This window comes from Eubalaena glacialis, chromosome 13, assembly GCF_028564815.1.
Source record: "Eubalaena glacialis isolate mEubGla1 chromosome 13, mEubGla1.1.hap2.+ XY, whole genome shotgun sequence".
In the NCBI taxonomy this organism is placed as follows: domain Eukaryota; kingdom Metazoa; phylum Chordata; class Mammalia; order Artiodactyla; family Balaenidae; genus Eubalaena; species Eubalaena glacialis.
Window position 1 is genome coordinate 57,221,916 of NC_083728.1, and position 15,053 is coordinate 57,236,968.

The following is a 15,053-nucleotide window of genomic DNA, read 5'->3' on the forward strand; positions in this document are numbered from 1 at the left end:
CCCCACTGCCCAGTCTTCTGGGAGCCGGGAGAGACCAGTGCTAGGGCGGGATGCCCCGCCCAGCCCCGCCCAGCCCCGCCCAGCCCAGAGGCCCCGCCCCGCTTGAACCACTGCTCCACCCGGGACTCGCCGGCACCTACGGGCGCCGCGGCACGACTCCGAGCCTCAGTGACTAGCCGGACGCGCCCGCTCGGAGACCCCAGGCCCCAGCCCGCTCGGGATGCGGCGGCGGCAGATTGGGACGCAGGACGGTGACAGGACTGAGCTGCTGGCCAAAGGACCCGCTCTTAGAGGGCCGATCGCTGCCCCTCCCGGACGAGGGCAACGCGGCAGGTGCGCGGGAGGACCAAGTGGGCCAAGAAGTCGCGTGCACCTGGCCCTAGTGCGCAGAGGGGTTCCGGGAAGGTGGAGGGAAGTCTGCGGCGGGAATGGGGCGCATCTTGCTGATAGTTGGCTTGCCATTGCCATGCGTTAGGGTCACTGGCAGGGCGGTTGGAGAGGACTAGCCAAGTTGATTACCATTTCAAAGTCTGGGAGACAGGCTCAGGGAGGACAGGCGTCTTTTCCAAGGGCCCAGTGAAATTCAGACCTCAGTCTTCTGACTCTTTTTACCATGTCACACGGTCTGTCTGTGCAGCCTCGTCCACCTGGTGTTGCCCTGGGATGTCAGTGACCCATCTCTGGCGCTGGCAAAGCGGCTCCTATTGGAGATGTGAAGGATTCGGGAGACCTGTGCTGGGGAAACTAGAAGGACGAGCCTGGGTCCTGTCCTAGGAGCTTCCTCTGAGGGGCAGAGAGACTCAGGGGCCACTCCCAGTAATGAGACCTGCTGGGTGCTGGACACTTTGCGGGAGTTTTACTCACCCCCAGGCTCACTGAACCCCCAGCCCAGCACAAAGAAGTCAGAGGAGAGCTGGCTGGGAGAAGGTGAGCACAGCCCCAGGTAGAGACAGAATGGAACCCATGTCCTGCCTTTGCCTCTACCCCAGGCTTCCTGGCCTCAGGGTTGGTGCAGGTGGGCATGGGCTCCCCGAAGAGGCCAGCCTTCCTCCAGCCAATGCCCAGAGACTACTGCCCTGGCTTCTGCTGGTTAATGGGCTGTTCCTGAGCCTAATGGTATCTGGATCTAAGGGCAACCTGGAGCACTTCCCCAGGGCAGGGGCCTCCATGACCCACCCAGAGGTAGCCTTGGCTGGAAGAGGGCTCTGCAGAGCCAATTGGGTGAAGACCACTGACCAGGGCCTCAGCCCAGTTCCCAGATGCCATGCCTGCATCTGCTTGTCAGGGCATGACTCAGCCAGGAGCCCCGTCTGTGGGGTGTTGGCACAGCGCTGTCTGGGGTGCATGCCGGCACATGCAGGGTCACAGGAAGTTCTTCTTCTGGTCTAGCTTAAAACAGGATTTGTTCCAGACAGTCTGGTTCTCCTTAGAGCCACCCACTCCACCTGCAGCACCCACCCACAGCCTCAGCAGCCACCACTCAGGGCTCCAAATTCCAGCTTTAAAACCTGATGGCCCCTCCATCTCCCTGCCCAGCACAGGCACTGGCTAGGCACCCCCTAGCCTTTGCTCATGCTGTTCTCCCTTCTGGGAATGGCTTTTCCTTAGTCCTGCCCCCCGCCACACACACACACACACACACACACACACACTCACACACACAGATACACCTTGAGGACTTTCCAGGAAGAACTTACCAAGAACAGCAGGACACCAAACATGCTGGGGGTGGGGGAGTGAGGTCCAGGGACAAGAGTCAGCTTGGTGTTTGGCATCTGATCCCCTCTCTCCACCCACCATCTGGTTCTCAGGTGAGGGGTGGGTGCAAATCTGAGGACATCCACGATGGCAGCCTTGGGAAGTTTGTTCACCAGTGTACCTCACAGAGCCTGGTACCTGATAGGCACTCAATAGAGACAAGCCAGTGGAAGGATGGGAGTGGAGAGAGAGGCTGAAGAAGGCTTTCTAGAGTAGGTGATTGTCAGGCAAGGAGCAGGACAGCATCCCAGTCGGCTGGGGAAAGGCCCAGTAGCAGAGAGCATAGTGATGGGATGGGGGTAGCGAGGAGGAGGAACGGGGTAGAGCCAGGGCTCATCCCTGGGGAGTGGGTCCCAGCCTCATCTTTCTCTAGCACATGGCCTCAGGCTCCTACAAGCCCAAACCTCTGGTCCCTAAAATAGAAACCTGACTCTGAAGGAAGAGCTTCATTGAAATGCAATTCCCATAACATGCAATTCGGCCATTTAGTTTCTCAAATTCAATGGTTTTCAGTATATCCACAGTGTTGTACAACCATCACCACAATAAATTTCAGAACATATTCATCACCCCAAAAAGAAATCCCATACCCGTTAGCAGTCACTCCCTGTTCTCCCCTCCCCCAGCCCCTGGCAACCACTAATCCACTTTCTGTCTCTGTGAATTTGTCTCTTCTCCACATTTCATATAAGTGGAATCATACATTATGTGGCCTTTAGCAACTGGCTTCTTTCACTCAGCATAGTGTGTTCAAGGATCATTTATGTTGTAGCGTGTGTGTCAATGCTTCATTCCTTTTTAGGGCTGAAAAATATTCCACTGTATGGATGGATCACATTCTGTTTATCTATTCATCAGTCAATGGACACTTCGGTTTTATCCACCTTTTGGTTATTGAGAATCATGCTGCTGTGAATGTTGATTTACAAGTTCTTTTGTGGACATATGTTTCATTTCTCTTGGGTATATACCTAGGAGTGGAATTGCTGGGTAGACGGTAACTACGTTTAGCCTTTTATGAAGAGTCCTTTTGAAGGTTAAATCTGGGAATTTCAGAATCTACATCTCCATGCTCCTCACCCCCAGAGCTGCTGCCTTCCCTCCTCCCCAGGATGTCTGAGTGGCTCTTCCACTCTGCCTCTGCCCTGCTTTGCCATCAGAGTCCAGCCCCAGCTCCCCACTGTGTGACCTAGAGACAGTGAATCCCCCTCTCTGAGCCACAAGGTGAAAAGTCACTTTGGGGCCCCAAAAGAGACCAGGCCATAGGGGCACAGGGTGGGTGGCTGTCCCTGTGCCCTGAGTGGGTGGCTCAACTCCTGCCCTGTCTGGTCGCGCCTCCTGTCAAGAGAAAACAGGTGTCAGCCAGGCCCTTCTGCCCAGTCTGATCTCCCCTGGGGCCCCTTGGCTTTGAGGGCTCCACATGGCCCAATTTCAATTCCCCTTTCACCTTGTCTGGACCCCCATGCAGGATGGCCAGGCAGAGGTCCCTCCTTAGGCCAGCCATCAGATGTGCAAATAAGTCGGGTCTGATGTGGCGGCCAGGCAGGAACAGGGAGAATGTGGGAGAGGAGGTGGGCTGAGCTGCGCAGGCTGCTGGGTCACGTACGCACCATCCCTGGGGGAGATGACAAGGGGGGCCAGAGCAGAGGGGATCAGAGAGGGCAGGTCTAGGAAGGGAGTCCTAAGGAGCAAGGTCATGGTGGGAGGAAGGCCCAGCCTGGCCTCACAAATCCATGACCCAGCTACCCAGCTATGTCTGTGTCTCCTTCGCATACTCTAATTATTTCCCTGTGCGTGATTTTGATCCCCATCTATCTCCTCCACCTACCCATGAGCTCTGCAAGGGCAGGGATGGGGTCAGTCTTGAGCCCTGCTGTGGCTCCATGCCTAAGCATGGTGAGTGCTTATGAATGTTTGTTGAGTGACTGAGTAACTGACTCTGTGTGTATGTCTGAGAGAGTCTAGGTGTGGACCCCTCTCCCACGCCCCTCTCCGCCTCCTTCCCAGCCTGTCCCCTCCGCAGGGTGGGCACCCCCAGCCTAGGCCCCCACAGCATCGCAGGGTGTGCAAGCAGCTGCCCCACTCTGGAAAATGATTAATAACACCGTGCAGTCCCTCCCTCTGTGGGGGACAGCTGGGGGAGATTTCACACATTCGGGCCTTTCAGAAACTTCCTCCCCTAGAACCACACCCTTACCCCCCAGACCCACTCCCACAGCCTGCTGGGATTCCTCAGCCTGCAAGGGGAGCTGAGGGGAGGGGGCTGTGGCCGAGGGCGGGCCCAGCTGTCCTTGATTGGTGTGGGATTTTTCCACTTGAGATGCCGGATTTGCCGGAGCACATAGAGGATGCAATTTCCTCCTGGGGAGGGACCCCTAAGAGACGTCTACCCACCTACCCCCAGAGCCCAGTTCAGCCTGGTAGCCAACAAGGGGGCCAGGAGGCCATGGGGAGCGGGGGGGTCGTGCAGCACAGTACAAAGCTGACAGCAAGAACTTTTTAGGCGATGAAGGCTGATTCAATCCCAGCTCTACCCCTCCTAGCAGGTGACCTCGGCAGGTATCCAGCCTCTCTGAGCTTCATTTTCCTACTTTATAAAACAAAGATGACACCAGCCCCCACCTCTTTGGGTGCCTGGCTTCTAAGCGCTTTATGATAAGGAGGTAGTGGACATGTGACAGTGACCCTGGCACAAGAAGGGGTGCCCTGAAGCTGCTCCCACCCTGAAAGACCTAAGTACTTCATAATTCATCCTCCTGGGGGTCCAGGCTGGAGAGGAAAGGCCTCCCTAGTCTCAAGGTGTCCAGCCAGCCTGGCTTGCTGGAATCCAGGGTCTTATTCCTGGTGACCAGCTAGACGTGGGGACACCGTGGGACACAAGGGTTTGCCAGGGCAGACAATATTTCCAGCATCAGGAAGGACATATGAAGGGCCCCTTGGCAAGGAGTGGAGAGGAGCGAGGGCTTCCCCAGCCACCCTGAGCGGTCACACACATGCACAGAGCCTGCCTAGGGCTCCAGGGTTTGCCACAAGGAGCCGGACCCCTCTCCTGCACAGGGATGGCCCCCAGCTTCCTTCCAGCCGCCCTCACTCCTTTCCCTTGGGTCTTCCTGGAGGGCTCAGCACAGACAGAGGGCCGTTTGCACAGGTCCCTGCTTCTCCAGGAGAGGGCAGGGCTCCGGGTTCCCAGGATGCATAACTGGGCCTGCAAATTGCTTCCCACTCACCAGCCTGGCCCAGCTCAATTTACAACAATCCTTCTAGGCTGGCAGTCCCAGCCCTGCAAAGAGGAGGGCTGGTAACAGCCTTTATACCCAAGGTGAGTCTAAAGGGGGAAGAAAGGAGGATCAGACAGAAACAGGACTCCCTCTGTCCCCACCCCATCCCCACCTCCTCCAGCTTCACAGCCCCACGCCAGGCCTCTGGGCGTGGGAGCCTCTTGGCATCATGAGGAAGGCTGGGAATCATCTAAGAGGCCCCACATTAAGCCACTGGGGCTCTGTGGCCAGGTCTGTCCGCCTGTGCCCTGGTGAGGGTCCCCATGGACTGCAAGCTGACTGTGAGCACATTCTGTCAGGAGCAAGGGACCCGGCGCAGGCTCAGGAACCCCACGCTCTGCAGAGGGCACACGACCACGGGTGTATATACACACACACACACACACACACACACACAGAGGCAGGAGTGGGGTTCAGAGATCTGCTGCCCGGCCCCAGCCACTGTCCCCCACCCAGTGTGGAGAGCCCCAAGTTTGAACCTCCCTGCACACGAGTAACCTACTCACAGGTGCACGGCCAGCACAGCCAGTGAACAGTACCCCCACGGAGGGCCACACTCCATCCCCCCGCAATTCCAGGAGAAACACCCCATGCCCACAGTTGGCCAGACAGACATACAGACAGGTATGCAGCCAGTCTCGTTCAGCTGGGGCTTAGGAAGACCCAGAACCCAGAGCCCAGGGCCGAGCATCTTGGGGCAGGTGCCTGGCACTCTGCCCTGCTCCCCACCAGACCCCTCCCTAAGCGGCAGGCTTCCTGCTCTGACAACAGGACCTTCAAAATTGACTCCCACCCCCTCCTCAGAGAACAATGACTCCATCCTTGTCCCCTATACCGGTCAGCGCTGTCCTTCCTCTGACTCTAGCTTCCCTGTTCTCCCCCAACTTCCAGACACACCCCAGGGGCTCCAGTCTCAGAGATGAGGTACAAAAAACCTCACACTCTTGAGACTAAGGGACGAAAAAGCCACTGCAGTCGGAGATGGGACGGGGAGCCCAGGGCCACAGGCAGACTGTATCTCGGGGTGAGGCGGGGCAGAGCCCACAGGGCCCGCCTCGTCTCTGCTCCAGCCTCCAGCAGTGCAGCCGCCAAGCCCTTTGCAGCCAAGAGGAGCTTGTAAACGTCCTAGTTGGAGATGAAACATGATAAGACATGAAACCAGGGGCTGAACCATGGATAATCTCCACGGTTTTACAAGGAACAAATCACGCCTAGAGACAGGTGCTGGGGGTGCTGAGGGGCTGGGGTGGAAGGAGCTTATAGACAGGTAACCCTTAGTCCCCTCCCCAGCAGCCTCCCCTCCTGTCTGCTTGGGAGGCCCAACAACTGTCTTCCCTGGGCTTCTTGCCCCTAAGCTCCTTAAGCAGAGCCCTAGTGCCCAGGGCCAGGGTAGAGTGACAGGTGGTCCTGGGGTTCCTGCATCCACCAGGGCACAGATTCACTCATGCAGATGTGTGGTTCGCTCATCCTGAGACTGTGCAGCCCCTGCAGAGGGAGCGAGCAGAAGGCAGTGCAGTTTGATGCACATTCACCTGATGCTACCTCGGGCAGCACCCCTTCAGGGCTCCGTGTTTGGGGTAGGGAACGAGATTACCCCATTCTAGAATGGACTCTGGCTGGCCTAGAGGCCCAGGTGCAGGGGTTTGGGTGCAGGGGCTGTGGGCAATAAAAACAACACAGTTATGATTTAAAAAAAAAACACTGCTATCATTTGTGGAGTGGGAAATCAAGACAGTGGGGGGGGGGGGTTCTGTGGAGCCTCAGCAAGCAGAGCCAGTGGGAACCCCTGAGGGAAGTTACCTGGTCTGATGATTATTTTGCAAAGACCACACCGGTTGGGACAGCTGAGAGCTGTCACTATTGTGGGGGAGAGAAGTGGGCAAAGATGCATGGGAAGTGTAACTCCAGGACTTGGTGCCCCCGGGGTGGGCCAGGGTGGCAGCAAGTACAATGAAGGCGTGGAAGGGCCACAGCCAGAGGAGGTTGGGGGCATCAGAGCAGGCGGGTCCCACCCAGCTGCCCTGGAGAAGGGGCTGAGGCTTGGCTGGGGCTGGGAGCGTCCTGTCTCCACCTTCCCCCAGCCCCCAGCTCTGTCCCGCTCTTGCTGACTCCGGCCTCGGACTGCTCGCCCCGCGCTAGTCACCGTCTTGAAGCCCACCAGATGCGGCCCCACCATCACCGGCCGCCGCACCCTCGGACGCCAAGAGGCCTCGGCCCGTGTGCCGGACACTGGCATGTTGGGTGGGCGCGACCTGGGGGCCAGGTGATGCCGGCGCCGACCACTGGGTGCCGCGGGGAAGCGCTGCCGGGGCGCGGGGCTGGGCTGGGACAGGGCGGGCCGCGGGCGTCGCGAGGGGCACCGGGTCGGGCTGGGGCCGGGGCGCGGGACGGCGAGGAGTAGGGGACGCGGAGCCGGCCTGGGGTGCGAGGCCACTGGGGCGCGAGGTGTGGTTAGGGCGCGAGGACCCGGCCCGAGTGGGGGTCACGGGAAGGGGCGCGGCGTGGGGGGAGCTGGGCGCAGGGACCCGCCCAGACCGTCAGAGCTGTCGCCGCAGCGCCCCCGGCGGCGCCACGGGGAACTGCAGCACCCGCTCAGGCCCCAGCGCTCCTGGGGCCTGAGCGGCCCCTGCTGGTCCGTCCTGCACACGGTCCCTAGGCCCACTCCCAGACGAAGGGGCCTTGAGGACCGGTTGACTCAGAAGGGGGTCATAGCGCTAGGCCCCCTACCAGGGCCTTGTATGGGGGTGGGGGCACGGTGGATGACTTGGCGGTGACCGCTGACTTCCCCGGGCTGCCACTTCCACTTGCCGGCCCGGCCCACGTGCCCGCATGAGGTCAGGGGGTCCTGGGACCTACCCACAGGACCTGCCCTGAGCAGCACTCCCCCCAGGGTCACGGCTTTCCCTGGCAATTGTCACTCAGAAGAAAGGAAAGCCTTGGATGAGCGAAAGTCCCAGTCATTGTCAATTCACTTGTCTCTTCCGCGTTTATTGAGCTCCCCTCTGAGCTGGTCCCTGCCTCCAGGCTGGGGATCAGCAGAGTCCCAGACAGATTTCTTCTTTCTCTCACTGGTCCCCTGCCCAAGGTGCCCTGCCCTGCCGTGCTATGCCTGGGCCTGCTGGCTGCTGTTGGCTGGTGTCGGCAGAGCACCAGGAGCTCTCTGCTCCCAAATGCAACACTTGGCTCCAAAGGCTGTGTCCTAGGGGCTCCACCTGGCAAGGAAGGGGGCACGGGTGGGGAGCAGAGGGGGATGGGCTCTCAAAGAGCCTTTTGTTTCTCAAGAAGCAACTGGGGCTGCAGGCCAGAGGTTATGATGTAACCCAGCAGCGGGGGGAGGGGTGGGTGACATGATTCCATCCAGCCCTTGGCAGAGACACTGCCCGGGGCCATCCATTTCCAGGCTCACGATGTGATGGGACCTCGGGGTCCTGGGGCTCACCCTCCTCACTCCCCTTCTCCAAGGACACTGCTTGCCAGCTCCCATCCCCCCAGTTAACCACCATGTACAAATGAGCGTGGGGCCCCTGGGGTGCAGGCAGCCAGGCACTGCTACTCACAGCTCCCCTACCAGTCTCACCAGCCCCAGCCCCAGCCCACCTGGGCACCAGCAGATCTTCCAGCCAACCCTGCTACAGGTCTGAGCCCAGAGAGGCAGCCCCAGGGGCATGGCCTGGACACATTGGCCCAGTTTGCAGGAGGAGGCCAGCCTGCTCTTGGGCCAAGTTCACACTCAGGGAGCCCCCTGGACCAGTATGCAGAGCCAGGAGTGCTGGGAGAGGTGAGCAAAGTCCAAGGTCCATCCTGGCCCTGGGGCCCAGAGATTCCTGCTGACCATTCAGCTGGCTCCCTCCCCACCCCTAGCCACCTTCAACATGCTTGCTGACATCAGACTACACTCAACAAGTGGTCATGACCTTCCCAGAGCCACCGTTTGTCATTGGGGGTGAAGAAGAGAGGAAAGGGACAGGTGTGGACAGAGAGGACCTGAGGCTGAGTAGTCTCAGGCAAGTCCCGCCCCCTCTCTGAGCCTCCTGTTCCTCTCCTGGAGAATGAGTGCCTGCCCCACCAGGGTTAGGGTAGAGCTTCAGCACGGTGATGCCCATGAAGACACACTAAGCACTCAATAACTGCTCACTTACAGTGGGCTTGCCCTGGGCCAAAGCTGGCTGCTAGACTTGGCGTGGGCAGGCCACAGGCTGGGCTGGGACAGTGCCCCAGGGCCAGTAATGACCCCAAGTGACTAGGCTCCACTTCAGCCGGTGACCAGCTTGGGACACAGAGGGGAGGTTGGTCAGAGATACGAGCTGGAAACACAGGGTTCTCTGCAACCCCAGGGGGATTTTCTAGCAGCTGCAATCAGTGCTGGCCCCCAGCAGGGCAGAGATGGAGAGGTTTTCTAGACAAGGAGGCTGCCGCACTGTGGGGAGGGGATGAGCTGCAGGAAGCCCCTCCTGAATGGGGCTCCTCCGCATTGGCCTCCTTGGTGCTTTGTCAGTGCTGACCCCTCCCACCCGCCACATACCTTGCCCTGCTCAGCAGCTCAGGTCTAACTCACAGAGCAACATGCACTCAGAATCCATGCATCTACGCCACCTTCCTGCCCCACCCCCCGTGGCTTTCCCGTGCCCTCACCCCACAGGGAGACAGGCTGGGTTCCCCAGACAGGGGAAGGTTATGTGCACCGCCCAAGGTTGAGAAGTAAGCCGGAGGCCCACCAAGGCCCAGCAGGTGAGCCAGCAGCCCCTGCACAGTGACCCTGTGCCAGAGCAGAGACCCCTGACCTGTGGCTGGAGGTCAGGGAAGGGGCAGCACTGGCCTCTCCCTCCTCCCTCCCCAGCCACACCAACCTCATCTGACCACCTCTGCCTTCACACCTGCAGGCTCCACTCTGCCCCATGTGGGATGCTCCCAGCTGCTGAGTAGGTCTGTTCCAATCATGCACTCAGAACTGGAGGAATAACCACAAGATGGGTTTGGGGACCCACTAGATCCACTGTGAGATGGACCTGAGCTAAAACTCCATTGACCACCGGGTCTCCATAAGCCCCTACTTGACACAGTTTGTGTGTCCTGGAATTGGTATCAGTCCAGAGCCAGTGTCCAGTAGTCCCCGAAATGTCTGATTACTTCCCTTTCCCCAATTCACAGTGGCCCTGGTATAGGTCACTTTGGAGAAGGCTGGGAGAAAGATTAACAATCTAAATTTTTGGTGATATAGCAGGGTCCTTCCTCGAGGGGTCCCGTCTCTGGTTCATTCAAGGTGTTCTGGGCATGTAAACTGGCTCAAGCCTGGGAATTGAATGAGGGGTCATGACTGTCTTTATGACTCAAGTTAGACTCTTGCTCACTTGACCTAGAACTCTTCTGCTCATTAAGATCAAGTGAGAATTCAGCAGGCTTCCGACCTATTTCACTTCCAGGAGCACCCCGCCCCACTGGCTGACGCTGTAATTCTGTGGGAATCAGACTATTCTGACGGCCGCTTTGCCTCTGCTGGCCATCACAGTGAGCACCGCTCCCTTGCCTTTGGTCACTGAGAGCCGCCACGTGGTCCCGTCACCCCGGGATCCAGTGACCCCCGTGAATTTCAGTCTTCTGGTTCAGTGGCAGCAGGTCTCCTGTAATTCCTGGCCTACAGAGAAGAGTGATCACAGAGCGCTTCTACGATGCTGGGGCTCCGCGCACAAATTTTCCTCACAATCGTGGTGAGAGGTGTGCTGTCTGGATCCTCCAAGGTGGGAGAGCAGGTCCTAAATGACAGACCCACCCTAACTTTCCTGTCTCCCTAAGCCTTTGGATCCCTCCCTCCATTGAACCAAGGCAGGTCTGGCATTACAGCTCATTCAGTGTTGGCCACTTTTTGGTCCATGTTTCAGCCAACCAACCAACCAAACCGTTAGAGCCCTTTCTGATCCCCCAAGCTATATCATTAAACCCAGAATCTCTGCTTAGTGAGCCCCTATCAATAAATTTGCCCTGACCCAACGTTATGTTCCTTCCAACCTTATCCCACCCTTAGTATCCATTCCAACACGTTCCCTGGATTTCTGTCAAGATAAATTGGGGGGAAGCCACCACAATGAGAAGCCTGCACACCGCAACGAAGAGTAGCCCCTGCTCGCCGCAACTAGAGAAAGCCCACGCGCAGCAATGAAGACTCAATGCAGCCAAAAATTAATTAATTAATTAATTTTTTTAAAAAAAGGTAAATTGGGAAAGTCGTGTAGTTCTCTTGGAGTACACCACACCTCCTCACGGGGCCCATTGTGCACATCCTCCTTCAGGGCCTGGGGCAGGCCAAGTCCGCGGCCTTCTCAGGGCCTTTGCATATACTGTGGGAAGCTCTTCTCCTTGCTTCTGTCACCTTCGCTGCTGAGCTGGCATGACCCCTCCTTGGCGTCCCCCTCCCTGACCACTGGGCCCAAAGCACCAGCCCCCTAATTGCTCCCCCGCCCCCATATTCTAGCATCTCTCTCTGCTGTAGTTATACATAGCCCTTCTTTTCATCTGGCATGAACTTACCGTCTCAACTATGCCTTAAGACCTTGAGGGCAGGCCCTGAACCAAGATGGCGGAGTAGAAGGACGTGCTCTCACTCCCTCTTGTGAGAACACCAGAATCACAACTAGCTGCTGGACAATCATCAACAGGAAGACACTGGAACTCACCAAAAAAGATACCCCACATCCAAAGACAAAGGAGAAGCCACAATGAGACGGTAGGAGGTGCGCAATCACAGTAAAATCAAATCCCATAACTGCTGGCTAGGTGACTCACAGACTGGAGAACACTTATACCACAGAAGTCCACCCACTGGAGTGAAGGTTCTGAGCCCCACGTCAGGCTTCCCAACCTGGGGGTCCAGCAACGGGATGAGGAATTCCTAGAGAATCAGAATTTGAAGGATAGTGGGATTTGATTGCAGGACTTTGACAGGACTGGGGGAAACAGAGACTCCACTCTTGGAGGGCACACACAAAGTAGTGTGCACATCAGGACCCAGGAAGGAGCAGTGACCCCAGGGGAGACTGAACCAGACCTACCTGCTAGTGTTGGAGGGTCTCCTGCAGGGGGGGGGGGGTGGCTGTGTCTCTCCGTGAGGACAAGGACACTGGGAGCAGAAGTTCTGGGAAGTCCTCCTTGGCGTGAGCCCTCCCAGAGTCCGCCATTAGCCCCACCAAAGAGCCCAGGTAGTCTCCAGTGTTGGGTTGCCTCAGGCCAAACAACCAACAGGGAGGGAACCTAGCCCCACCCATCAACAGTCAAGCGGATTAAAGTTTTACTAAGCTCTGCCCACCAGAGCAACAGTCAGCTCTACCCACTACCAGTCCCTCCCATCAGGAAACTTCCACAAGCCTCTTAGATAGCCTCATCCACCAGAGGGCAGACAGCAGAAGCAAGAACTACAACCCTGCAGCCTGTGGAACAAAAACCACATTCACAGAAAGATAGATAAGATGAAAAGGCAGAGGACTATGTACCAGATGAAGGAACAAGATAAAACCCCAGAACAACAACTAAATGAAGTGGAGATAGGCAACCTTCCAGAAAAAGAATTCAGAATAATGATAGTGAAGATGATCCAGGACCTCGGAAAAAGAATGGAGGCAAAGATCGAGAAGATGCAAGAAATGTTTAACAAAGACCTAGAAGAATTAAAGAACAAACAAACAGAGATGAACAATACAATAACTGAAATGAAAACTACACTAGAAGGAATCAATAGCAGAAAAACTGAGGCAGAAAACGGATAAGTGACCTGGAAGATAGAATGGTGGAATTCACTGCTGCAGAACAGAATAAAGAAAAAAGAATGAAAAGAAATGAAGACAGCCTAAGAGACCTCTGGGATAACATTAAACGCAACAACATTCGCATTATAGGGGTCCCAGAAGGAAAAGAGAGAAAGGACCAGAGAAAATATTTGAAGAGATTATAGTCGAAAACTTCCCTATCATGGGAAAGGAAATAGCCACCCAAGTTCAGGAAGCACAGAGAGTCCCATACAGCATAAACCCAAGGAGAAACACGCCGAGACACATAGTAATCAAATTGGCAAAAATTAAAGACAAAGAAAAATTATTGAAAGCAGCAAGGGAAAAACGACAAATAACATACAAGGGAACTCCCATAAGGTTAACAGCTGATTTCTCAGCAGAAACTCTACAAGCCAGAAGGGAGTGGCATGATATACTTAAAGTGATGAAAGGGAAGAACCTACAACCAAGATTACTCTACCTGGCAAGGATCTCATTCAGATTCGATGGAGAAATCAAAAGCTTTACAGACAAGCAAGAGTTAAGAGAATTCAGCACCACCAAACCAGCTCTACAACAAATGCTAAAGGAACTTCTCTAAGGGGAAACACAAGAGAAGAAAAGGACCTACAAAAACAAACCCAAAACAATTAAGAAAATGGTCATAGGAACATACATATCAATAATTACCTTAAACATGAATGGATTAAATGCTCCAACCACAAGACACAGGCTTGCTGAATGGATACAAAAACAAGACCCATCTATATGCTGTCTACAAGAGACCCACTTCAGACCTAGGGACACATACAGACTGAAAGTGAGGGGATGGAAAAAGATATTCCATGCAAATGGAAATCAAAAGAAAGCTGGAGTAGCAATACTCATATCAGATAAAATAGACTTTAAAATAAAGAATGTTACAAGAGACAAGGAAGGACACTACATAATGATCAAGGGATCAATCCAATAAGAAGATATAACAATTATAAATATATATGCACCCAACACAGGAGCACCTCAATACATAAGGCAACTGCTAACAGCTATAAAAGAGGAAATCGACAGTAACACAATAATAGTGGGGGACTTTAACACCTCACTTACACCAATGGACAGATCATCCAAAATGAAAATAAATAAGGAAACAGAAGCTTTAAATGGCACAATAGACCAGATAGATTTTTTTTTTTAATAAATTTATTTATTTATTTATTTATTTTGGCTGTGTTGGGTCTTCATTTCTGTGCGAGGGCTTTCTCCAGTTGCGGCGAGTGGGGTCCACTCTTCATCGCGGTGCACAGGCCTCTCACTGTTGCGGCCTCTCCCGTTGCGGAGCACAGGCTCCAGACGCGCAGGCTCAGTAGTTGTGGCTCACGGGCTTAGTTGCTCCACGGCATGTGGGATCTTCCCAGACCAGGGCTCGAACCCGTGTCCCCTGCATTGGCAGGCAGATTCTTAACCACTGCGCCACCAGGGAAGCCTGACCAGATAGATTTAATTGATATTTATAGGACATTCCATCCAAAAACAGCAGATTACACTTTCTTCTCAAGTGTGCATGGAACATTCTCCAGGATAGATCACATCTTGGGTCACAAATCAAGCCTCAGTAAATTTAAGAAAATTGAAATCATATCAAGCATCTTTTCTGACCACAACACTATGAGATTAGAAATGGATTACAGGGGGAAAAAAACGTAAAAAACACAAACACATGGAGGCTAAACAATACGTTACTAAATTACCAAGAGATCACTGAAGAAATCAAAGAGGAAATCAGAAAATACCTAGAGATAAATGACAATGAAAACACGACGATCCAAAACCTATGGGATGCAGCAAAAGCAGTTCTAAGAGGGAAGTTTATAGCTATACAAGCCTACCTCAAGAAACAAGAAAAATCTCAAATAAACAATCTAACCTTACACCTAAAGGAACTAGAGAAAGAAGAACAAACAAAACTCAAAGTTAGCAGAAGGAAAGAAATCATAAAGATCAGAGCAGAAATAAATGAAATAGAAACAAAGAAAACAATAGCAAAGATCAATAAAACTAAAAGCTGGTTCTTTGAGAAGATAAACAAAATTGATAAACCATTAGCCAGACTCATCACGAAAAAGAGGGAGAGGACTCAAATCAATAAAATTAGAAATGAAAAAGAAGTTACAACAGACACCGCAGAAATACAAAGCATCCTAAGAGACTACTACAAGCAGCTCTATGCCAATAAAATGGACAACCTGGAAGAAATGGACAA